This window comes from Erpetoichthys calabaricus, chromosome 3 (assembly GCF_900747795.2).
Source record: "Erpetoichthys calabaricus chromosome 3, fErpCal1.3, whole genome shotgun sequence".
Lineage (NCBI taxonomy): Eukaryota > Metazoa > Chordata > Cladistia > Polypteriformes > Polypteridae > Erpetoichthys > Erpetoichthys calabaricus.
Genome location: NC_041396.2, coordinates 95585556 through 95611635, shown reverse-complemented (window position 1 = coordinate 95611635; position 26080 = coordinate 95585556). Strand labels below are relative to the sequence as shown.

At 37.8% G+C, this 26080-nt stretch overlaps 1 protein-coding gene across 1 annotated transcript in view; it reads left to right on the top strand.

Moving 5' to 3' along the window:
* The window catches only part of ncoa1 (nuclear receptor coactivator 1), a 222210-nt gene that overhangs the window by 57689 nt on the left and 138441 nt on the right, over window positions 1–26080 (top strand). The window contains exon 2 of the mRNA XM_028797185.2: window positions 10286–10456. The gene's annotated coding sequence lies outside the window, so the exon portion shown is untranslated. The remainder of the gene's footprint in view (window positions 1–10285; window positions 10457–26080) is intronic.

Below are 26080 nucleotides of genomic sequence, written 5' to 3'. Positions count from 1 at the left end.
TCTAAGGAACTTCACCTTGAACAGGGATACAGAGACCCAAGCCAAACCTGGAAGTTCTGTTTGCCTGTGAAATTTTCAGGTTTTCTCCTGGTGCATTATGTTTTTCTTCCAAGTTCTACAGTTTTCCAATCACTCCTAAAAAAAGTAGGTTATTTTGATTTGCTGTTCAAAACTTGACCTGTGTGTGTGTGTGCATGCGTGCATGCCCTGCCGTGTGTTTGATCCCTTTTCCTCAATATAGCTGGGATCCCATGTGACCCTGAACTGGACTCAGAAGATCTGAGAATGCTGTTATGTTCTGTTGAGTATGAATGATAGCTACTGTATCTTTCTAGAAAGCACCTTGTTCAGATATATGTTGAGTTACTCTGAATAATTATTTGTATAAAATAAATTATGAACTTGTAGACTAACAGTGATCAAACCTTTCATAAAATAATAATAAAATGTGGTTTAGAAAATTATTCTTATAAATTATATTATAAATTAATCCACAAAGGTTTGTAAAGTGACTTTTCAGTTGCAAGTTGTATGTAGCCCTTCAGAAAACTTGTAGAACTGATTTATCATATTAAATGTACAGCAAAAGAGTAAAAAGAGTGTACCTGGCATAGTGTTTCACTGACAAAATTCCAGTGATGCATACATCAGTAATTGTTTATTAGAATTTAAAAATCTGCATTATATAAGTGTTAATGTTTTTCACCATCATTTTTATATTTTATTACACAAACAAGTCATTGAGAAAGATCTGCAGAGTAGCATACCTTTACTCATTTCTTGCTTTATTTTTGCATCTAAAATAGTCTACTGAGTAAAAAAATCCTCCGTTACATTAATATTTTTAGTAGTGGCATAGGGGAATTAAAATGTATGCCTATATATTAGTGTATAGTCACTGGGAGTTTCTGTTATAACCCTCACAAGCTAAATTGTAAATGGAATATTTAAATTTTTTCTTGTGCCTCTGACGACAGACTAATTCTAGTTTATGATCTGTCCTACAGTTGGTAAGGCATGGAGGACAGTTTCGTATCGTATGTACTGAATGTACTAAGTGAATCCTATGTAAGTTTGCTATTGAGAAATAGCACATCCTTTAAGTGTAGAAAGTAATTGAAGTTTAACATGAGAAAGCTATGATTGTAAATAGAAAAGAAATCTTTTTTTCTTTTTTGCCTTTTTATTCTGCGTATGGAATAACTTTTTTCTGAATTTTTGTGATATGCTCCTTTTTAAATTTTTACTAAACCTTTTTAAAATGAACTTTATTGGACTGAGAAATTTCTTGTTACATGTTTGGATCCTACCTTGCCAACTCGGCAGTGCTCAGTTTTGGAGACTTGTAAAAAACACAGTTACAAATATTACTAAAAAAGAAAAGTGATAAACAAATTGTTAAAACAATACTCCTTTTACTCATGTTCCAAACCCAATTAATTAGAGCAGGGTTTGTGGGTCAGCTGGAGCCTATCCCAGTATCACTGGGTACAAAGCAGGAAAAATCCACACACATGGTGCCAGTCCATTGGAGGGTGAGTGTGACCAGTTTACCAGTGGTAATCAGACTGGCCTGCATGTCTTTAGAATATGGGAGGAAACTGGAACAACTGGAAGAAACCCACAAGAAAACGGGGAGAATATGCAAACTCCACGTAAAGAGCACCTGGGGCTTGAACCTAAACAACTATTGTAATTCAAAACAGGAATAGATTCCTATGGTATATCACTGCCAATGGAAAAGCTTAGTGCAAGCTCTAGTAAAGCTGAGAGAAAGAAATTCTTGGGGTGTGAGGATATGGTAGTTTTTGGAGTGATAGTATGAAAGGTCAGCTAACTTATTCAGTTGACTTATGGCACCAGTTAGGGAATGACGTAGTTAAAAAATAAATCAATATAGCTTATTTTGCTTGTCTTAAGTAACATTATTTTGTTTGTTTTAAGTAATTTTTTTTTTTGAGCTCCACCATTAATAAAACATTTTTCTAAATGAGTTTGCAAATAGTTTTTCATTATCAATTTAATAATTCAATTAATGGAATGTTTAAAAAACAGCTAAATTGCTAAATTATACCCAAAAAGGTATATGTCACTGGCAATGTGTGAAAAGCAGGTATTGTATTGAATGCCTAGGCATTCTATAGAATGCATGATGTTTTTAGGCAAAGCATGAAAAGTCTTTTACTTTAATTTGCTATATACTTTTCCTTGGCATTGTATATAAATACCTAGGATATACAGAATGCCTTGCTGATTTGCCTTTTGGCATTGCCTAGAATGCCTAGGAAATATCTGAAAATTTAATCGGTTTCATACTTTGATCTCCCATTTTCAGCATTTTATAGATTTCCTAGGTGTTCTGCACAATGCCTAATTTCATACATTGATAGTAACATATACACTATTTATAATTTATATGGTTAACAGGATAACTCTTGCTGAATAATTTGGACAGCAGTTTAATGCCAATGGTGGACATACAATGAAGCACAGTTGTTCATGGCCAGTGAAACTGCTTTTATTGCGCAACACTTCTATGGTACTACAGGTATATATTGTATATACTCTTGGCCATTCCCTCACCCTTTGTAACTCCTTGAAAATCATCACATACTTGTCCAGGATTTTTCATTTCGACATTTCAATCTAGCGCTTTTGTCTGTTCACCTCATAAAGTTATCTGTTTCATTCTTCTACTAGGTTGTGAGATGTGAGGCAGGGAATACTTATTAGATAGATAGATAGATACTTTATTAATTCACAAATATTTTTGTGCTGCAGGTGGTATAACACTCGATGCAGAATTTGCACTAGGATGCACTCAGCTAATTTTACTAGACAGTCATGTTGTGACCCATCATAGACATGTCTATGATCCATAATTTAAGAAACGCTTATCTCGATGATAGATGTTAAATAGTCCATAATCATAGCTGATAATTTACACTCTCAGAGCATGCACCAAACATTATTACTGGATAAAACTGGCAATAGCAGAATTTTTTTTTTAAAGAGTAGTGGAATGAATTTTCTCACTTTACAGAGTTAAAATGTATGAGATTTATAATTAAGATGTGTGATTTTCATAATTATGATAAATTTGAAGCCCCGTATTTTACGTGATTATGAATATATTTATGAATTTTTTTATGAACCAGCTGTCATTCATTAATTGAACTGAATAAGAAACACATATTATCCCATCTCTGTTCAACACATGATTACCTGAACAAGATTATAAAGAGAATTAGTCAGTAACATGTTTAATTAAATATGATTTGACCACTACAATGTTAAATATATTAAAAAGACAAAGACATATAACATTTTATTTCATGAAGAAGATGTATAGAAAAGCTCATGGGTTTATTATCCATTTTTGTGACTGTAGACACCAGAAACTTAATTGATTTTCTTTTAGGCATTTGATAAACTAATAAATGCACTGAAGCAGAGCCTCTGCCAGTTGTAAACACATATTTTATGAAGGTTTTAAAGTCACATATAAAGAATATCTGTGGCACAGTGGTGCAGTGGTAGTAGTGCTGCCTTACAGTAAGGAAACCATGGCTTGTTTAAGCACAGAGTTTTGGGCATTCACTGTTTGACATTTAAATTCTGATTGAGCAATATTTATGGCAAGAGCATATTTTGCAACATGATTTTTTAGTGCTCATTTACTGGAATCTTAACATAAAAATTTAGTTTAACGTATGAATTTGTCTTATTGTTTAAGAAATACTGTAGATGTCGAAATTACAAAGCTGTTGTAAATTTCACAGTGTTGGTTGCTTTTGAACTGTCTTAACACTGTGCTCAATTGTCAGTTAAAATTGCAGTTGTCAGTGTGTTTATGTATTTGTGCTTTTGTTTTGTGAAAGTTAAAGCAAAAGAAAACATAATAGAAATTCAACAGTGAATGGTAATTAAAAATGAAACAAAAACTGCGCTCATTTTCTACTGGTTCATTTGACCTAATTCTGTGGCATTTACAAAGCTATAATCAACTGCATCAATTGTGAATGGTATCGTTTAATTTTTGTGATATTCTTTTTGCATTGTATTAGATTTGTTTATGTTGCAAATATTGCAAGTACAGAGACAAACATTGTATTAAACACGTGGACTAAACTACATATACTGTTTTAATATTTTTGTGTAAGTACAGGTGAGCTAGGTACATATTGCAGATAGACCATTTACTCATTCGTATGATGGGGAGGGGGGTCAGGAGGTTCTTGAGATCAGATCTCCAGGTGGTTCAGTAAGACAACACCAGGGCTTTGCATCTGATGTGGGATGCAGCTGTAGAGAGATGAGGCAAGAATGGCATAAGACTTGCAAGCACAATAGATATATCCAGGTGAGTAATAGGGATTATGTAAGTTTTGAACAAGTGCATCAGTCCCAATTGGATTAGGCTTAGTTAAGGCAGCAGCTGGTAGCCATAATCACTGGCACAAGAACACCAAATCCTATGTTGGCAGCTTTGAAGTGACGGTATTAAAGTGCAATCAATTTGGCACAAGAACACCAAATCATATGTTGGCAGCTTTGAAGAGACGGTATTAAAGTGCAATCGATTTGGTAGCTTTGAAGTGATGGTATTAAAGTGCAATCAGTAGCTTTTAAGAACTTTAGGATGCTTTTCTTAAATGCTGCTTGAATTTGTTTTGTTTCCCTCTTATTTTATGAGACCATTTTATATCTTGCTGTACCACTGGAAAACATTGCAAACTTTCACTTTTCCTGTTTACGGTTTGCTTCTTCATCTGCTTTGCATTGAATACTTTCGTGAATAAAGAATGAAAAAGCTTTCTCCACTTCAAAGAAGTTGAAGCCTGTAAGACTAATTTACTCAAGTTTCTTTATACTCTTCTTTGAAATGATATTGCTACTTGGCCACTATATAGCTTAAAGACAAACATGTAAACTGCCAGAGTGCCAGAGAAGTTGTTTCTATATGACCACAGTATGATGTATTTTTCTGGCCAAGAAATTAGAACTGCCAACTTTGGACAAGACACATAGTGGTTTAAGCAGGCATATGTAATAGTTTACAAATACTGTAGTAGATTGAGTTAACAAACCAAATACCACAAAGTGCTTGCCCTCTGAGTTTTGGACCTTTCATAAAAAATTAATAATTTTAAATATGAAACAAAATTTTTTATTAGTTTATGCAGTATGTTAAATAAGTTGAATTTAAAAATGAGAAAACCTATACAGTTTGGGGTTTTAGAGAATCAGGGTGAAATGTACACAAATATGGGTAGTTCATGTGTGAACCACAAAACATAAAGTAAACTTAATACTACTTTTTTTAAATAAAAAAAAGGGAAAACACTCCACATCATACTGAAGTTAATTTGTTAGGTTGAATTTGCTATCAAGCATCTGGTGTGCAGTTTTCAGCATTAAAAATCTACCACATAAACTTGATTTGAGTCTAAAAACATGAAAATGACCATAAAGACTGAATGTAGAAGTGAGGAACAGTGAAAAGAAGACAAAACATCAAGAAGAGAATTAATCGAAGTAAAAAAAATGCACATTTCAAAGTAACAAACACCTAGATAGCTATGGTTTAAGACAAGAAAGGGTTTGGGCTGAATGAAAAGATATAGGTAAGAAATATTTGTAAAAGCTTGTTGATTGCTGAAACAAAAAAAATAGCTGAGAGGAAATCAATGAATATGAGAAGTGAGCACATTGAATAATAGCTACATTCTTGAGCTCTGCCTTTAAATTTCGTAATGTCCAGCATAAGAACAGTTGTCATTTTTTGCAAATATGCAATTCGTAAACAGACAACAGTGATGGTTTAAAAGCAGTACACCTGTAGTTTATGCAGATTTCACTTAGTTATTTTAAGGAATTAGCTCTAGTTTCCACATGGAAAAATGTCATCTTCATTAGGAGATTCATCCTTGCACAGCTGATGCTGAAAATCATCTAAAGTAAAACAGAGTCATAGAAGTTGACTTTTTTTGTGTGAGTGACTGTGATTCTATTGATCAGGTGTGTGCTCATAAGTCATGAGACTTCGCCAGCAATATTTCCAATGAGAAATATTCTACTTAATACCAAGTTTGTAAGTAGTCACAGTTTAATTATGGGGGTTAGGGGTGTCTGTTTTTCAGCCAGCTAGCTGAAAAAACTATGGGTTGATTATTTCCAAGAGATACTACTTAGGATTAAATGTGTGTGCCTTGCAAATAGGAGTGGGTGGTCTGGCCAAAAACTTACACCACGATATAGTTAAAAATGATCATGATAATGGTAAATATTATGCTATAATCTAGATGCGTATACTTTTCAGATTTAATCCAGTTTAGGTGTTTCCGTCAGCCTGATTTTGTAAGTCAGCAATGGATAGTTTTACTGTGATGTTTCTTATCATGAAGACAATTTTCATCAAATAAAGAAATTGTAATATTATTATACATTTTATTTATATAGCACCTTTCCCATGCATAATGCGCTTCACACAATTTCAGAATGAGCAAGAGAGATAAAGCAAAAAACAGATCAATTATGCAACATAATATTAGCATAAAACACTAAATAAAATATAAGTACAAGAAACACAAAGCTTTGAATTAGAACTGGCAATAAACCACAATAAAATACAAGTATACACATTCTACAAGAAAACCCTGAACAAGAAATAGAATTTGTGATACAAATCCTCATCATCCTGAGTACCTGGACAGAGAGGTAAACTGAAAGAAAGGATCAAAATTCCAGGGTAAGTCAATGTTTTTTAAATAAATTGAGCCAGCTAATCTAATTAATTTATATTCATTATAGATATATATATCTTTTTATTGTACAAAATAAAAAATGAGAACGACTGAGCAAGAAATAAACATGTATTGCATATACCTTTAAAAAGACACAGAATCTTTGATAATGTATACTGTATAGACTATACAGAAAAAAAAAGAAACAAGATTAACATTAAAAAAAAACGGTTATTCTTCCCAATTCCTTTGGTTGAACAAAAACAAGCAAGGCTAACTAGACTTTAATATTGTCTTCCAAAACATCTTTATGAACATGAAGATATACAGTGCATCCGGAAAGTATTCACAGCGTATCACTTTTTCCACATTTTATTATGTTACAGCCTTATTCCAAAATGGATTAAATTAATTTTTTTCCTCAGAATTCTACGCACAACACCCCATAATGACAACGTGAAAAAAATTTACTTGAGGTTTTTGCAAATTTATTAAAAATAAAAAAACTGAGAAATCACGTGTACATAAGTATTCACAGCCTTTGCTCAATACTTTGTTGATGCACCTTTGGCAGCAATTACAGCCTCAAGTCTTTTTGAATATGATGCCACAAGCTTGGCACACCTATCCTTGGCCAGTTTCGCCCATTCCTCTTTGCAGCACCTCTCAAGCTCCATCAGGTTGGATGGGAAGTGTCGGTACACAGCCATTTTAAGATCTCTCCAGAGATGTTCAATCGGATTCAAGCCTGGGCTCTGGCTGGGCCACTCAAGGACATTCACAGAGTTGTCCTGAAGCCACTCCTTTGATATCTTGGCTCTGTGTGCTTAGGGTCGTTGTCCTGCTGAAAGATGAACCGTCGCCCCAGTCTGAGGTCAAGAGCGCTCTGGAGCAGGTTTTCATCCAGGATGTCTCTGTACATTGCTGCAATCATCTTTCCCTTTAACCTGACTGTAGTCTCCCAGTCCCTGCCACTGAAAAACATCCACTGTAGGGATGGTATTGGCCTGGTGATGAGCAGTGCCTGGTTTCCTCCAAATGTGACGCCTGGCCTTCACACCAAAGAGTTCAATCTTTGTCTCATCAGACCAGAGAATTTTCTTTCTCATGGTCTGAGAGTCCTTCAGGTGCCTTTTGGCAAACTCCAGGCGGGCTGCCATGTGCCTTTTACTAAGGAGTGGCTTCCGTCCGGCCACTCTACCATACAGGCCTGATTGGTGGATTGCTGCAGAGATGGTTGTCCTTCTTGAAGGTTCTCCTCTCTCCACAGAGGACCTCTGGAGCTCTGACAGAGTGACCATCGGGTTCTTGGTCACATCCCTGACTAAGGCCCTTCTCCCCCGATCGCTCAGTTTAGATGGCCGGCCAGCTCTAGGATGTGTCCTGGTGGTTTCGAACTTCTTCCACTTACGGATGATGGAGGCCACTGTGCTCATTGGGACCTTCAAAGCAGCAGAAATTTTTCTGTAACCTTCCCCAGATTTGTGCCTCGAGACAATCCTGTCTCGGAGGTCTATAAACAATTCCTTTGACTTCATGCTTGGTTTGTGCTCTGACATGAATTGTCAACTGTGGGACCTTATATAGACAGGTGTGTGCCTTTCCAATCATGTCCAATGAACTGAATTTACCACAGGTGGACTCTAATTAAGCTGCTGAAACATCTCAAGGATGATCAGGGGAAACAGGATGCACCTGAGCTCAATTTTGAGCTTCATGGCAAAGGCTGTGAATACTTACTGTATGTACATGTGACTTCTCAGTTTTTTTATTTTTAATAAATTTGCAAAAACCTGAAGTAAACTTTTTTCACGTTGTCATTATGGGGTATTGTGTGTAGAATTCTGAGGAAAAAAATGAATTTAATCCATTTTGGAATAAGGCTGTAGCATAACAAAATGTGGAAAAAGTGATGCGCTGTGAATACTTTCTGGATGCACTGTATTAAGACAAACCAAAGAAAATATAGATCTACATTGACTTAATCCTGCTTCTGCAAAAGCAATCAGAATAAGATTTACATTAAATAAAGCCTACTACCGAAAGCTTTCACACTTGCCATATGACAGATTTTCAAAATCCCCTTTCTACAGAAATCAATATTGGCGGCCAATTTTTAAAAAAATATATACTAATGATGAAACATATTTTATGAAACAAAATGTCTTTCATATCATTGCTTTCTAACTTCGAAGATATACAGCATTTCAATATACATTGGTCTAAAGAAATGTAAGTAACGCTTATTGTGGCCAACTTTTACATTTATTTATATTTACATTTTTTTATTACTTTTTTAAAAACTCTAGTGGACCATTTCTCTTGATACCCAAAGCATGTATTTATTTTGCTTAATGGTTAATCCAGGGCTACTTTGTTATCTTTATTATTATCATTAGTGTTTAAAGTAGAACAAATAACCATAAGCTACCTACTTCCACAGTCATCTTGCAAAGTCAGAAGTTGTGATTGTAAACATTTCTGGGGAGGGGCAAGAGTTGTGGATGGGTGGTTGTGTGTTTGAAGCTTGATGGATTGGTTGAGGATGCACACTGTGTCAGCCCACTCCACTCCAGAAACACTGTCCCTTTTGCAGCAATAAGTAAGTAACTGTGTTAAAAATGATATCCAAAAATTTCTACCAGTTGACAAATTTCTATTTGTGTCTCATTTCTAACGGTATACCTTGCACCTCTACTCACAACTCTAGTGTTGCTTATGTTTGGAATGTAAAAAGTATTCAGTTTGGTTTGGTGTCTAGGGCATGCTTAAAGTGTTTTGGTATGGCATGGCTTGTTTCAGCGTCATTTCTCAGTATGTGTGTTTTCTGCTTCAGCTTACAATAATCATGAAAAAGGTGTTGGCACTCTGTAGTGAATGAAAGTAAATGCACCAGTGCTGCATCATATGGCACAATATGATCTTGATTGATTTTACAATTGTACAATTTGTTCTTTCAATTTCACTTAGGCCTGTGGTCAGTTGAGATGATGCCACTGTGCTAAACGGTAATCATGTCTGGGTATTGAGTATGGGTTTGTAATGGGAGAAATGTGGAGTTTGATATTTTTTTTATTGTTTAATTTACCTTGGTTTCGGTGTAAATTAGATGTAAATTCAACAAAATATACAGAGAATTTCAATAATAACATCAAATACAGGGAACTGCTTGAGCTCATTTGCATCCCACATCCTACTGCTATCCTTGGGTAATTAATTACCTAAAATCTTCATCCTCAGCATTCTTTTACTTGGGCTAGTCACAGGAACAATGAATGTGGGGTTGGGCCAGGATTCCTGCTGTTCTGCGATGTCAAAGGAAAGCTATGAGATTACTGCTGACTATCTTAAAGATTGGCTTGACACAAAGGTTGGAAAAGGTCTGAAGTCTCTTATAAATACATGTTGGTAGCTTAAGACTGTGCGTTTTTCAATGTGGAATTCTAAACATATATTATATTAACCTTTTTGATCCATCTGCTGTAGTCGTATATCTATGTCAAGCCTTAGCAGTGAAATCTTCTTTTTTTTTTCCTCAGGCAATTTTCTCCAATGTTTCCTTGTGCCTGGACAGTGTTGACTATAGAAGAAATGGTTCCGTAGTCAATAACAACTAAGTATTTTGAGTATTATTTCAATTCCCCTCTACCACCATACCTCACCTTCACTCCCGGGACTCTAAATGTTCTTCAGATTGGACCATCATACAGGTGAGTTACCTGATGAGCTTCACAACTATTTGTGAAAGTAAAATATGTAATTTATTTGTTTGCAGCTCAAGGAAGACATTTTAAAAGGTTGGTCATTTTGGACATTGTTTGAATTAAACCATAGTGTTTCAAGTATTTGTTATCTTTTAAACCTAATGATTTATTTAGAATGTGTGAGGAATTATAATTGCAGTATGAGAAACTTAATTACATGAAGGCAAAGTATGACAAAAAGAAGGACGGATATGTGTTGTTTCAAAAACTGAAATTTAGTTTGTTCAGAGTTCATTTACCTTGCTTTTTGAAAAGATCTGCTTTGTTGATATTTATGAAAACATCAGTAGGATAACAGTTAAAGATTACAGTTTGTTAGAGCTATAGTCTTAAAGTTTCTTTCTTTTTTTTGCAAAATTTTCTTTTAAATATTCATTAATTCATTACAGGTGTCACTTGTTCCAGTACAAGAATACGTAATCTTCATGTGGGTAGTTTGTGTAATCTGGTCCAAAGCAGTATAGTATAATGATTTATAGATCATTGTACTGCCTTTTGATTTTTATTATTGCCCAGGCAATGTTTTATATACTGCTTTGTGATGTACATTTATTCCCACTTTCATGCCAAAAATGTTTGAGACAAGATATCCAATAAAGTATTGAAGTGTCCATTTATATTGACCACTAATAGCAATATACTAGCTAGGACTGATTTACAATAATGCAGCAAATGCTGTTATCTGATACAACATAAAACAAAGCATTTAGTTTCTGAGCACAAAACTTATATTATTCCTATGTATGCAAGTTTTGCCTTTTTTTTAATTTAGAAACCAGTTAATGGAATGATAATTTTTGACATTAAGTTACAAAGACAGTGCTATGAATTGAAACAAAAATAAAAGCTGTAAATAAGAATAAATAGAAGTGATTTTTTTCATATTTAATGTATCTTGTAATAAAATAAGTGCATACTCTAATATAGAGAACACAAAGCAAAAAACATAATATAAGGCCTACTGGAATAATGATTACCTATCTGTCTCTATGGTTTTTATATGTGTTTATGATGATAATTTCTCTTGTGTGGTGTCCCCAGTTGACTAATGAGTAGGTCTGTTGAAATTTGTGCATTAGAGAGTATAATGTATGTCTTAATTCATGTCTTCTTTTTACGTAGTTTAGATTGTCAGAGCATAGAAGTTTAAAGCTCTGAATTGCATGCAAGTAAAAATTATTGGTCATTGTCATATGCCATTCTTGGTAATTTTCTTAGAAATTGTCCACCTGTCTATTTATATTTAAAATGCTTCATCTGGATTTTCTCTTTCTTTCTGTTTGAGTAACTCTAAAAGAAAAACTAATTAAGGTACCTAGAATCTTAATCCTTTATTTTCTTGTAGCAGGGATGAAATGACCTATTGTCAAGTTGTTAACAGTCTGAGATTTTTTCGTTTACTGTGCCTAGAATAAAAGTTTGTTTTGCATTTTTTCTGGGGACAAGGCATTCACCTTCACCATTCAAGAACCTGTAGTCCTAGAGACAATTGGTTTGAAATATAAATCCTTTATTTAAAACATTTAGAGAGAAATTTCCCCAAACTGCCGTGATAAATGGAATATTGATTAAAGTTTAGATTAACATGGTGTCATTTTAGCTACAGTATACACAACACTGTTATTGTCCCTTCTTATTTCTTTTTTTTACCAGCAGTGTTTTCTAACTTTGCTATGAAAACCTTGGTAGATTTTTGGTTTTAGCTCTATTAAGTTTGCAAATAAAGACAGAAAGGGATGAATCTTGAGTTAACCTTTCAAATGAACTAATGTATGAATACATTCTCTCTTTCATATAACATTGTAATTGTTTATTAGTCCTTTCATTATAAAAAATCTGTCCCCTAATTTTATGCCAGAACATTAACTGCAACAGAAGTGCCAGTCATTAGCAGTACAAACTAAGACAGTACCCCTGAATTTGCAACAGCCATATGCACCATTTTAGCCATTAATCAGTAAGTTTTGCCCTAACAATGGTTCTATGAGGTATGTGACAAACTACAAGTTGTGAGTATCTACATGTTTACCAGTCTTTTTGGATCAGGTACTATCATAATACCTTGGACTGCAAATGATTTGTGGGGAGCCTGTATCACGAAGCCAGAAGGAGGCTGCATAGACTGTATGTCAGAACATAGGCCCTACACCTGTTGCCCATTCTTGAAGCTGGTCAGTATCACAAATGGCTATATTCTTTTTGAATCTGGTAGAGTACTGAGCCACTCCCATCTTCCAGTAGTGCTGGTACACATCGTGCTTCCCTAACAAAATTACATGCATAGACTGTCAGCAATGACTACAACAGCTTACTTGCTTGCTGTATGTCTCTGTGCTTTTCCACCAGTTCTATTTGCTTTAGGTTCATTTCACCTTGCAATTCTGAATTAAAATGATTAAACACAGTCATCACTTGACTATTCAGTAGTACGTACAGCCGTTTCTGGTGGAAGAGCTGAGTGTATTGTTTAAAGGTTTATTGTGCTTATCAAGTAAAAATCTGGTAAACATGTTTGCTATATTACAGGTATAATTCTTTTCAGAGCTGTCTGACTTTTCTGTCTGTAACATTTGCTTTTCTTCAGAGTGTGTGTATGAGGCCACTGTCATATACTGTATACAGTACCATTTTTATTAGTGAACATTTGAAATAGCATCATACGTGTAATTAAAGTATGGCATGAGTGGCTGATAACTGTATTAGAAGAAAATTATTGCATACAGTATGTCCTCTTGGAATGAGAATCTACAATAAGGAAATGGCCCTGTGTAATCAATGTGCATCCAGGCTTAGCTGGCCATTCCTGTGGCTGCATGGAGTGACTGTTGCATGTAGGATAATACTTTATTGTGTTCCCTGTTTGCCATTCCTAGCTACCATTAAGAAAAACTTTCAGTAAGGGCTTTCATGTGTCCTGTTTTATGGGGTGAGTCATGATACAGTTTAGGCACATCTTTTCATGCTTGATTAAGTATTGTGACACGGCTAACCCATAAAACACCACTTTTGTGTACTGACAGTTTTGAGATGTCGATCAACAAAGGGTATAAATTTACTGTCTTGTATAGCAGAAGGTCAGCAATGTAATAGCCAGTGTAACAGGAAAAAGTGCTGGATCCTTCCAAGTAAGTGTCACAAGGCCAGATTATGCGAGACATTTTGAAAGTTGCACCAATAGAAAAATTATTGGCTCTGCAAGATGACCAATTAGGGATGGGCAAATGTCTTTAAAATTATATCATAGTATTTAAGACATATTTATGGTAATTATCCATATGAAAAAATATTCAAAAATTGTAATATTCCAAAATGTTTTATTTTTGAATTCCAACCACCAATATACTACTGTGCTGTGAAAAATAGAGATGCAACAAAAAATGATACTTGGGTACTAATTCAGTACTAAAGTTCTGAAAATGTAACGGTACAGTGTCGGTATTACTGAGAAAGTCAGCACTGTACTCCTATGTTACTCCAACTAGATGAATTACTTTGTAAGGCACAATAATACATGAGAAAATGTGAGTAAAAATTACATATAAAAATGCATCATAATAGTGAGCACTACATCAACACTTGCCAAAAAGAAAAACAGCAGAAGTCATGTCTGTAAATGATTTCTGTTCACGCTACTTGTTATTAAAAATAAAAATAAAAAAAAAGCAAAACACACACACATACACACAGACTTGTGTTATTGCCACTTTAACCCCATTATGGTATTAGTTCAAAAACAGATTTGTGCAAGCTTTGAAAGCAAATTGACATTACCAATAAAATAAGGTGTAATCGTTTAACTTGTATTGTCACACATTTGTAAGAGGAGATATAAGTGATTAATCTTATCTTTTTAATAATGTCCTGTGAAATCCAGAGTATTCATTCTCTTGATTGTAAAGAGCACTTTTGCAAATATCCATCAGTCCAAGCATCCATTCAGTTCACATACAGTATAATGTCATGGATTGAGGAAGAATACCTCAAATACATCTACAGTTACTACGAATGTAGGAGTGTGGAATGTGGAAGGATTACCAGCGCAAATAACAGTTGCAGCAAGTAAACATCGAGGCAAGAGATGAATAAAGTGCCTGTTTGACTTGGCTTGTTCACAGTCATAGTTTGGAAACCAAAGGTGATGCAAATTGCAAAGTTGTATAAATTTTCTGACTTCCCAAGCCTCGTCTGAACAATCATCAGCCAAGGGCTCCTCTAAGCAGCTGCCTAGCACTCTGAAAAATTAAAATAATTGATGCACACAAAGCAGGAGAAGGCTACAAGAAGGTAGCAAAATGTTTTCAGGTAGCTGTTTCCTCAGTTCGTAATGTTATTAATAAGTGGCAGTTAACAGGAACAGTGGAGGTCAAGTTGAGGTTTGGAAGACCAAGTAAACTTTCTGAAAAAACTGCTTGTTGGATTGTCAGTGTCAATTTATTTATATAGCACATTTAGAACAACATAGTAATGCTGTGGCCAAAGTGCTTTACAATAATAGAAAAAAAGAAAAACAAAACAAATTAACATAAAACATAAATAGAAATAAAATATCCATCCATCCATTTTCCAACCCGCTGAATCCGAACACAGGGTCACGGGGGTCCGCTGGAGCCAATCCCAGCCAACACAGGGCACAAGGCAGGGAACCAATCCCGGGCAGGGTGCCAACCCACCGCAGGACACACACAAACACACCCACACACCAAGCACACACTAGGGCCAATTTAGTATCACCAATCCACCTAACCTGCATGTCTTTGGACTGTGGGAGGAAACCGGAGCGCCCGGAGGAAACCCACGCAGACACGGGGAGAACATGCAAACTCCACGCAGGGTGGACCCGGGAAGCGAACCCGGGTCTCCTAACTGCGAGGCAGCAGCGCTACCACTGCGCCACCGTGCCGCCGACATAAAATATATGAACATAAAATAAAATACATAATAAATAGAAGTAATGTTATATACATAAAAAATAGAAGTAATGTTATATAATCACAAAGAAGAAACCATCAGTATTACTGAAGGTCACGGAATGCAAGTGAATAGAAATGAGTCTTTAATCTTGTTTTAAACAGTTCAATTGTAGACGACTCCTTTATATGATGAGGTAAAGAGTTCCACAGGCGAGGCGCAGCAGCTGCAAAAGCCCTGTCCCCCTTGGTTTTACACTTGGGACGAGGGGCAACCAGAGACAGCTGACCAGAAGATCTAAGCACTCTAGATGGCTGATGTAAAACACACAGTTCAGATAAATAGGCAGGAGCAAGCCCATGTAAAGATTTAAAAACTAGCAGCAAGATTTTAAAATCAATTTGAAAACTGACAGGCAGCCAGTGAAAAGAAGCTAAAATAGGAGAAACAGAGTCATACTTTCTTGCCCCAACCAGAAAGCGAGCGGCAGCATTTTGGACCAACTGTAACGTGTGTATCAGAGATTTATCTATATTACTAACCGAGAATGCTAAACCGGATGATGGACGCAGGCACATCCGGCCATGGGCCGTAGCTGCAAAAAGACGTACTGCGCAGGCGCAAAAAGAGTCCGCGAGAGTCGGCTGAGGAGCCGAGAAAGGCGGACAAAAGAGGGCGAGAGAGGCGGATGAGGGTCCGCGAGAGGCGCAGGCGCAAAAAGAGTCCGCGAGAGTCGGAGAAAGGCGGACAAAAGAGGGCGACAAAGGCGGATGAGGGGCCGCGAGTGGCGGACAAGACCACAGAAAAAAGGAGTGAGCACATACAAAAAGGAGTCACACAAGCACCGAAAAAAGGAAAAGGCACATAAAAAAGTACTCAACCGCGGGCAAAGCACTAAACACATTGCACACGAAACTAAACACAACAAAAAAAAAGAACAGACGAGCGCACAACGGCAAGGCACGACCACCCCCCCTACAGGCACGGGACGGGACGGGACACACGCCAAGAGGGGGATTCAACAAGCCCATGGAAGACAATAAAAAAAGAACACAAAACCACCCCACAGACCCTACAAGCAAGGGACGGGACACACACAAAGAGGGGGATTCAAACAAGACACAGGAACACAAAAAGAAAGAAGACGCTCGCGCAACAACAATCCCCCCCACACATCCATAAGAAGTGACACCCAAAGCCACATATTCTAAAGTGAACGTCGACACCTTCACACTAGGCAGCATGGGTGTCGGCGTAGGTGTCAAGCCCATGGGACACAAAAAGAAAGAAGACGCTCGCGCAACAACAATCCTCAACCCCCCCCCCCCTCAATAAGAAGTGACACCCAAAACCACATTTCTAAAGGAAACGTCCATATTAAACATACGTCATCTGAACACCTTCACACTAGGCAGCATAGGTGTGAGCATAGGTGTATCTCCTTACAATAAAGCACTATTAACCGTTCAACTGCAGAAAAGGATACATATTAACAGTGAGTGCGATCCTCCTTATTTCGCAAAGCGGTGGCAAATCAATTAAAACTACAAAATAGCGCGTCACAAATAATGTACATGCAACAACGCGTCAGTCAAACGCCACAAACAAAACATGCCCGTCGCGGACATCAACGCCAGACACCTGCTAAATGCTTACGCCAGTTGGCTGACAACGCCTTCAATAACGAGTCCACTATTGAGGAAAATTCATTGGGATTAATGAATGTCATTTGCAATCATTGTCATTCACTTAACTTCCCAGAAGAAACAACTGGCAATACAAATAATGAATTTACACGTAGTTGTCAAAAGGGTAAAATTAGACTGCCTCCTTTACATATAATCACCACGGACCCAGTGTCATTGAAACAAAACCGGAATAAAGCTAGGTCAGAAATTAAAGACAGAGTAGAAAGCAAAGTAAAACGTCATAAACAGGTTGAACAAGGGGGCCACGCACATGGACAGCAGGTTACAGATAATGAAGACCGGAATTCAAAAGCTTGAAAAACATGAGCTCGACTGACCAAAGATACAAACTGAAACGAGAAAAACTACGGGGTCCGCAGTAGTCCAAAATGCACCGCGTAATAGTACGGACGAAGCTCTGTATTACCAGTGGGGGACTCCAGAATGACACGGGCAAACGCTCCGTATTAAACGTGCGTCATCCGGACACGTAGCTGCCCAGCGGGCACGGGTTCAAAACGCCGGGGGTAGGCGAGCGAAGCGAGCAGGGGGCGGAGCCCCCTTGTTAATCCCAGAATACAGTAAGTTGCAGTAATCGAGGCAAGAAAAAATAAATGCATGAGTAGCTATCTCAAGATCCCTAGAAGATAAAAAAGGCTTGATCTTACATAATAGACAAAGTTGGAAAAAGCAACTCTTGGCTACAGAATTTACTTGTTTCTCAAAAGAGAGGTTACTATCAAAGGTAACACCAAGATTGCGGACTTGAGGTTTGGAAAAGACAGAGAAAGACCCGAGAAGTCCAATACCAATTTGGGCTTTAGCTTGATTTAGATCAAGAAAATTATTAGCCATCCAGGATCTTAGTTCAGACAGACAGTTGTGGAATTGATTTGTTGTAGAGTTGCAGACAGGAATATAAACCTGAGTATCATCAGCATAGCAATGAAAAGAAATGTTAAATTTCCTAAAAATTGCTCCAATAGGGTGAAGGTATATGGAGAATAAAATAGGACCCAAAATGGATCCCTGAGGAACACCATATTTAAGAGGAGCAGTAGATGAAGAAGAGGAATTAAAAGTCACTGAAAAGTGTCTACCAGTTAAGTATGACCTGAACCAGTTAAGAGCAGCCCCTTTAAGCCCAACAAGATGTTCGAGCTGCAACAGCAATATCTCATGGTCAATAGTGTCAAAGGCAGAGGACAGGTCAAGGAGGAGAAGGACTGTCGCATCACCTGAGTCAGTAATAAGACAGATGTCGTTGAACACTTTCAGGAGTGCCGTTTCAACACTATGATAATGCCTAAAACCAGATTGGTAGATCTGAAATAAATTATTAGAGTTAAGGTGATCAACCAATTGATTATAAATAATTCTTTCTAGAATTTTAGCCAGAAATGGCAGTTGGGAAATTGGACGAAAATTGGCTAAAACTCCAGGATCTAATTCTTCCTTTTTTAGTCAGGGATGGACTGCAGCATGTTTAAAAAATGAGGGCACAACTCCCAAACTAATAGAATCATTGATGATGGCTAGTAAGGGTGGGCCCAACACATCAAAGGCTTCCACTAAGAGATGTGGTGCTACAATATCCAGAGGACTGGGGGCTGGTTTAAGGGTGTCAGTAGTTCTTTTTAGCTGGGAAAGTGAGACTAGATCAAAGGATTCTAAGACAATGTCATGATTAACAGTAGAAAGTTCATAGCCCGTTTGAACAATGCCACGGCGGATAGTATCAATTTTGCTGACAAAGAATGATAGAAACTGGTCACATGAATGAACAATGCTATTTGCTCCCATCGCATAGTGGGGGTGAATGGCCGCATTAATTGAATTAAATAAGACCCTAGGATTCTTTTGAGTGACGGGATACTAAATCGGCAAAGAAGTTTTGTTTCGTTATCTTAACTTCAGCCTGGAAATTGAAAAGAGAAGTCCTAAAAATCTGTTTAGAGACAATCAGTCTATCATTTTTCCAACGCCGTTCAGCAGTTCGACAGGCGCAGCGCAGTGATGGTGTATTTTCATTTAGCCATGGAGCAGGTCTACCCTTATTACTGCATATCTTGGGCGGAGCAATTGAGTCTAAAATTGTTTTACAGGAAGAATTAAATTTTACGACAGAATCATCGATACCATTATTTTGGTCATGCACATAAAGACTAGAGAAAATGGTTTTAAAATCAGATATAATAGAAGAATTTAAAAAGCGCAAGCAACATGGGGGACAGCTATTAGTCAGTACATCAACAGTAATATTCAGATCCATTATTATAGAAAAATGATCAGTAAAAGAAACATCACATAAATCAGTATTATTCACTGAAATATCACGAGTAAGATCAAGATCAAGGGTATGACCGAGAGAGTGGGTTGGCGTATTAATATGCTGTATAAAATCAAATGAGTTCAATAGTGATAAAAAGTCATTGACCAAAGGTTTCGAATGACAACAAACGTGAATGTTGAAATCACCAACAATAAAAACTTTATCATGAGAGAGGGTGATATCAGCCAAGAGATCAGAGAATTCAGAGATGAAAGTATCATTAATTACAGGAGGTCTATAAACCACGGCAAACAGCAGAAAAGGGGAGCTGCACACTTTGAAAAGTTGAAGTTCAAAGCTGCTAAACAGACCCCTTGTAAGGCTCCGACACAAGAACATACTTTTAAAAATAGTGGCAATGCCCCCACCCCCCCGCGACGACGAGTCAGGCGAGGAGAGTTTAAAAATGAATAACCTGGTGAAGTCATGTCAGTAAAACAAGAAGAGTCACCATTTAAAATCCAAGTCTCAGTGATGAAGAAGAAATCCAGATTATTTGAGGGAATAAAGTCTTGCAGAATAAAAGTTTTATTAGACACTGATCTCACGTTCAAGAGAGCAGCCTTGATAGAGGTAGAAGAGCTCGTTGTAGGATGAGCACGGGTGAGCGTGCGAAGATTAGCAGTGTTTACTACTCGATTGCAGGCCGAGGAAAAGTGATGCCATCTTGAAATGGAGAAATTAAATCCGGTGTCCAGCGCCCACGAACCAGTGATGGAATCCTGAGCAGGAGAAGGTTGGTCATAGACGACTCGCAGGCATCGGGAATCAAAGCTCTGGGACTTGAGTCGGAAATTTTGAACAGCAATTCCGGCTCTTTTCCCACGACGGCGGCAGGTGCGTTTGCGTCTCTGAGGGGTATTCAACTCACTGATACAGGTGAACACCGGCGTCCAGGTGAAGAAGTCAGGAGATGAATAAAACAAAGGTGGAGGTTCACAAAAAATCCAACCAGGAGATGAAAATTGAGAGGAAAGCAAGCCAGAAAATATGTTTAGTAAAGACTCACAATCATAGGACAGTGGCCGTTGGGATAAACTAAAACATAAAAACAAAGTTAAAACATAGACTACAGAGACGAGCAGACGGCCAGCCACACCAGTCGGCGCCATCTTCCAACATTTTAAAAAGAGAGAGAAGATTGCTAGAAAGGCAAATAAAAATCCCTTCTTGAATGGCAAACGACCTTCAGAAAGATTTAGCAGACTCTGGAGTGGTGGTGCACTGTTCTACTGTGCTGTGACACCTGAACAAATATGACCTTCATGGTAGAGTCAGCAAAAGAAAACCTTTCTTGCGTCCTAGCCACAAAATTCAGCACCTGAAGTTTGCAAATGAACAACTAAACAAGCCTGATACATTTTGGAAACAAGTCCTGTGGACTGATGAAATCAAAATAGAACTTTTTGGCCACAATGTGCAAAGGTAAATTTGGAAAGAAAAGGGTACCGAATTCCAGGAAAAAAACATCTCTCCAACTATTTAAGTATTGCGGTGGATCTGTCATGGTTTTGGTTTGTGTTACTGCCAGTGGCACAGGGAACATGTAATTGGATAGATTCAAATACTGTAAATACCAGCAACTTCTGGAATTAAACATCACATCTGTAAAAAAAAGCTGAAGCCAAAAACAGGTTGGATCCTAAACAAGATAGTGATCCAAAATACACCTCAAAATCTATAGTGGAATACCTCAAGAGGCGCAAGCTGACAGTTTTGCCATGGCCCTCACATTCCCCCCAACCTTACATCATTGAAACTCTCTGGATAGATTTCAAAAGAGCAGTGCATGCAAGAGAGCCCAAGAATCTTCCAGAATGAGATGCCTTTGGCAAGGATGAATGGGTTGAGAATACATCACGTAATAAATGGAAGACTCTTAGCTGGCTACAAAAAGCATTTACAAGCTGTGATACGTGCCGACAGGGGTACTGACCATGTTGGGTCCCCAAACTTTTGCTTCAGGCCCTTTTCATTTTTTGGTATTTTGTACCTGTGAATGATGGAAATAAAATTTTACTCTTGCTTAAAATATTAAAGAAATATGTTATCTTTTAACGTTTATGCCTTCACAGTAGCAGACATTTTAAGCAAGAGTGCTCAAACTTTTGCATGACACTTTATTGATATATATGATATATATGGCAGAATTTTAAAGCTGTTGTCACTGTTAGTATTTATTTTTTAAGCTATATATTTATTCTGTGTGTATATATATATATATATATATATATATATATATATATATATATATATATATATATGTATACAGTGATCCCTCGCTATATCGCGCTTCGCCTTTCGCGGCTTCACTCTATCGCAGATTTTATATGTAAGCATATTTAAATATATATCGCGGATTTTTTGCTGGTTCGCGGATTTCTGAGGACAATGGGTCTTTTAATTTCTGGTACATGCTTCCTCAGTTGGTTTGCCCAGTTGATTTCATACAAGGGACGCTATTGGCAGATGGCTGAGAAGCTACCCAACTTACTTTTCTCTTTCTCTCTCTTGCGCTTTCTCTGATCCTGACGTAGGGGGTGTGAGCAGGGGTGCTGTTCGCACACCTAGACAATACGAACGCTTGTCTAAAAATGCTGAAAGATTATCTTCACGTTGCTACCTTCTGTGCAGCTGCTTAGTGAAGCGACATGCTGCACGGTGCTTCGCATACTTAAAAGCTCGTAGGGCACGTATTGATTTTTGCATGTTTGTTTTTCTCTGTCTCTCTCTATCTCTCTCTCTCTCTCTCTCTCTCTCCCTGCTCCTGACGGAGGGGGTGTGAGCTGCCGCCTTCAACAGCTTTGTGCCGCGGTGCTTCGCATACTTAAAAGCCAAACAGCCCTATTGATTTGTTTGCATTCTTTGTCTTTATGACAGTCTCTGCTCCTGACGCAAACTCCTTTGAAGAGGAAGATATGTTTGCATTCTTTTAATTGTGAGACAGAACTGTCATCTCTGTCTTGTCATGGAGCACAGTTTAAACTTTTGAAAAAGAGACAAATGTTTGTTTGCAGTGTTTGAATAACGTTCCTGTCTCTCTACAACCTCCTGTGTTTCTGCGCAAATCCCAAGCATGACAATATAAAAATAACCATATAAACATATGGTTTCTACTTCGCGGATTTTCTTATTTCGCGGGTGGCTCTGGAACGCAACCCCCGCGATGGAGGAGGGATTACTGTATATATATATATATATATATATATATATATATATCCATATTACTAACCGAGAATGGTAAACCGGATGGCATGGACACAGGTACACGGCGATGGGACCGAGAGACGTACTGCGCAGGCGCGTACAGCTGAACTAACGGAACTAGCAAATAAAAGAACCGCCATATTGTGAGTGGCACTACTGCGAAGTGAGGTTAGGAATAATGTGCTGCTTGGGATTGTACAAACCGCTCAACGCTTTACACCAAATTCAAACACAATACAGCTCAACGATACACACACGAGCCCACCTGATCAATGAACGCAGGCGCCTACAACAAGCGTCAGAAACTGTGGAAGCAAAGCAGGCACGGGTTAAGACACTACGGGGTCCGCAAAGGTCCACAAAGATAGTACGGAATATATAAGAGCACACCGATCAAAAAAAAAATCAATCATGTAAAAGCACATAGTACACACAAATCATGTGCTCTCAGCGCATAGAAAGCGTATAAGGACAATACGGAGAATAGAGACCCAAAGGCATTGGAGAGAAAAAAAGGCACATAAGAGATTATGAAAACAGTGGAATTCGAAAGGCTCAAACAAACGATGGCGCGATACACATGCAGACAAAGGTACAGAATATGGAAGCAATAAAATTCAAAAGTATTGTAGCGTCCCAGCCAGGTTGAGGGCTTTTTGGTTTTAAGTGACTGTTAGGTCCGATTGAGGGAAGGCGGAGTACAGCACGGAGGACTGATGGCAGGGTATTGATTTCATGCGGTAATAGGGGTGGGCGTTGGAGAGTGTGCTAGAAAGATGTGTTTGGGGTTAGGAAGTCAGCGATTGTTCAGGTAAAACTTTTGTGACACTTTGTCATGTGAGTCACTACAGTATCAAAGAAAAGATATAAACGATTGCATTACCGCAAACAAAAGGTGATTAATCATCACCACCAGGTGTAATTGAAAAAATACCAGGCCAAATTGAGGTCTGAAAAAAAGAGTAGACAACAAAGTCTTTTCGCATTCGCATCATTCAATGGACAAAACGTGGATTTACACAATAATGGACCATATGCTATGAGAATCTGTGGTCCCACAACAGTTAAAGGAACGACAAGTTAAATTTCAAAGAGTACACAATTCGGTCGGGTGTATATTGATGATCTCGGAGAAGTGATGCAAATTTTAACAAGCAAAATGAAAAGGTGATGTGTATATTCCGCGAGTAACATTACACACCAAAGGAGATCATGATGTGCCATTCGTAGTAAAATGTTTACAGTTTACCGTGAGAATAGCTTTTGCTATGACAATCAATAAATCACATGGACAAACAGAAAAACTCCAATTATTTATTACAGAAACAGAAACAATATTCACTCACGGGCAGTTATACGTTGCGTTGTCACAATGTGTCTCCAGAAAATATTGTTTTTAATGAAGCTTTAAAGTAAAAGTGAAGATAATAAAATTGAAACAATTCCAACACACAAATCATGTGCTCTCAGTGCATAGAAAGCGTATAAGCACAATACGGAGAATAGACACCCAAAGGCATTGGAGAGAAAAAAAGGCAGATAAGAGATTATGAAAGCAGTGCAATTCAAAACGCTCAAACGAACGATGGCGCGATACACATGCAGACAAAGGTACACAATATGAAAGCAGTAAAATTAGAAAGTATTGTAGCGTCCCACCCAGGTTGACGGCTTTTTGGTTTTAAGTGCGTCCACTATTAATGAACATTCATTAGGATTAATGAATATCATTTGCTATCATTGTCATTCACTTAACTTCCCTGAAGAAACAACTGGTAATACAACTAATGAGTTTACACGTTGTTGTCAAAGGGGTCAGATTAGACTGCCTCCTTTAGATGAATATCCTTAATATCTACGAATGTTTCTAACTAACAATGTACCTGAAAGTAAAAACATTATGGACTGTATTAGATCCTACAATAGTTCATTTGCTTTTACATCTACCGGGGTAAATATCAGGCCACTAGCTGGCGTTGATCTACGCGTTAGATCCAGATGATGCACTCTATCAACGATTTTACTACAAATGTTGTGTATAAAGAAGTATTCCAATAGATCCTTCTAATGTGCCATGCTATGGGTTCTTTACTTCCTTTGTTCATCATCTACACCTTTACAATTCGATATATCTCAGACATTCATCAATGTATTTCAGGTTACCCAACCCCGGGGGTAGGCGAGCGAAGCGAGCAGGGGGCGGAGCCCCCTTGTATATTTGTGTGTATATATATATATATATATATATATATATATATATATATATATATATATATACAGTAATCCCTCACCTATCGCGGGGGTTACATTCCAGAGCCCCCCGCGATAGGTGAAAATCCGCGAAGTAGCGACCTATATTTGTTTTATTATTTATACATATTTTAAGGCTTTATAAACCCTTCCCACACTCTTATAAACCTTTCTCACTCTCTTGTTAACCTTTCCCACACTCTTATAAACACTTCCTATGCTCTTAAACACTTTCTACATTCTTAAACACTGCAGACCAACACTGCACGCAGCGATCAGACGTCGATGTGTCTGCACTCGCTTTGTGAGGGGGGCAGCTGAACTCACGCTGAGCAGAAATGGACTTTGTGCTGCTTCTGCCAAAATGCCTGCTTGTCGCTCTGCGCGAGGAGTGTGTGTGTGTGTGTGTGGGTGTGTGAGAGCTGAACGCACCTTCGCTCAAACCCCCCCTCCCCGGAAGCGCAGTACGCTCCTGCCACTTCGCATTGTCAAGGGGGTGGGGAGCTGAATGAACGCTAAGGAGAAGTGGACTTTGTGCTGGCTTTGTGCTGCTTGTCGCTCTGCGTGTCAATAATTTAAAAGCCTGTACATCACCAATTTTCCTGTCTCACTGTCTTGTCTTACGTGAAGTTAAAATGTTTTATAATAGTGAGATGTTACTCATATCCTTAGCCCGACATCCACATATCATATGTGTTAACAAAGTGTGTTTTATAAGTTTGCATGTGTTTAAAGCATGTGGGATGGGTATTTTAAGGCTTAAACTATAAAAATGTTTATTTATATGGTCTTTCTATATCGCGGATTTTCTCCTGTTGCTGATGGGTCTGGAACATAACTTCCGCGATAGGCGGGCAATCACTTGTATTTAAAAACCCGCAAAGTCGTGAATCTGCGAAAAGTGAACCGCGAAGTAGCGAGGGATTACTGTATATATATACAGTGGAACCTTGGCTCACAAACGTCTCGGTACACGTACAAATCGGTTTATGACCAATTAAGTTCGCCAAACTTTTGCCTCAGTTCACGACCACACACTCGGTATACAAAAAAGCCAATTTCCCTTTCGGTTTGTACATGTTCAGTCTCTCGCTCACTGCACAGGAAATGCACAGGAAGAGAGAGAGCGCGACACACACACACAGGCAGCGCGAGAGAGACAAACACACACACACAGGCAGCGCA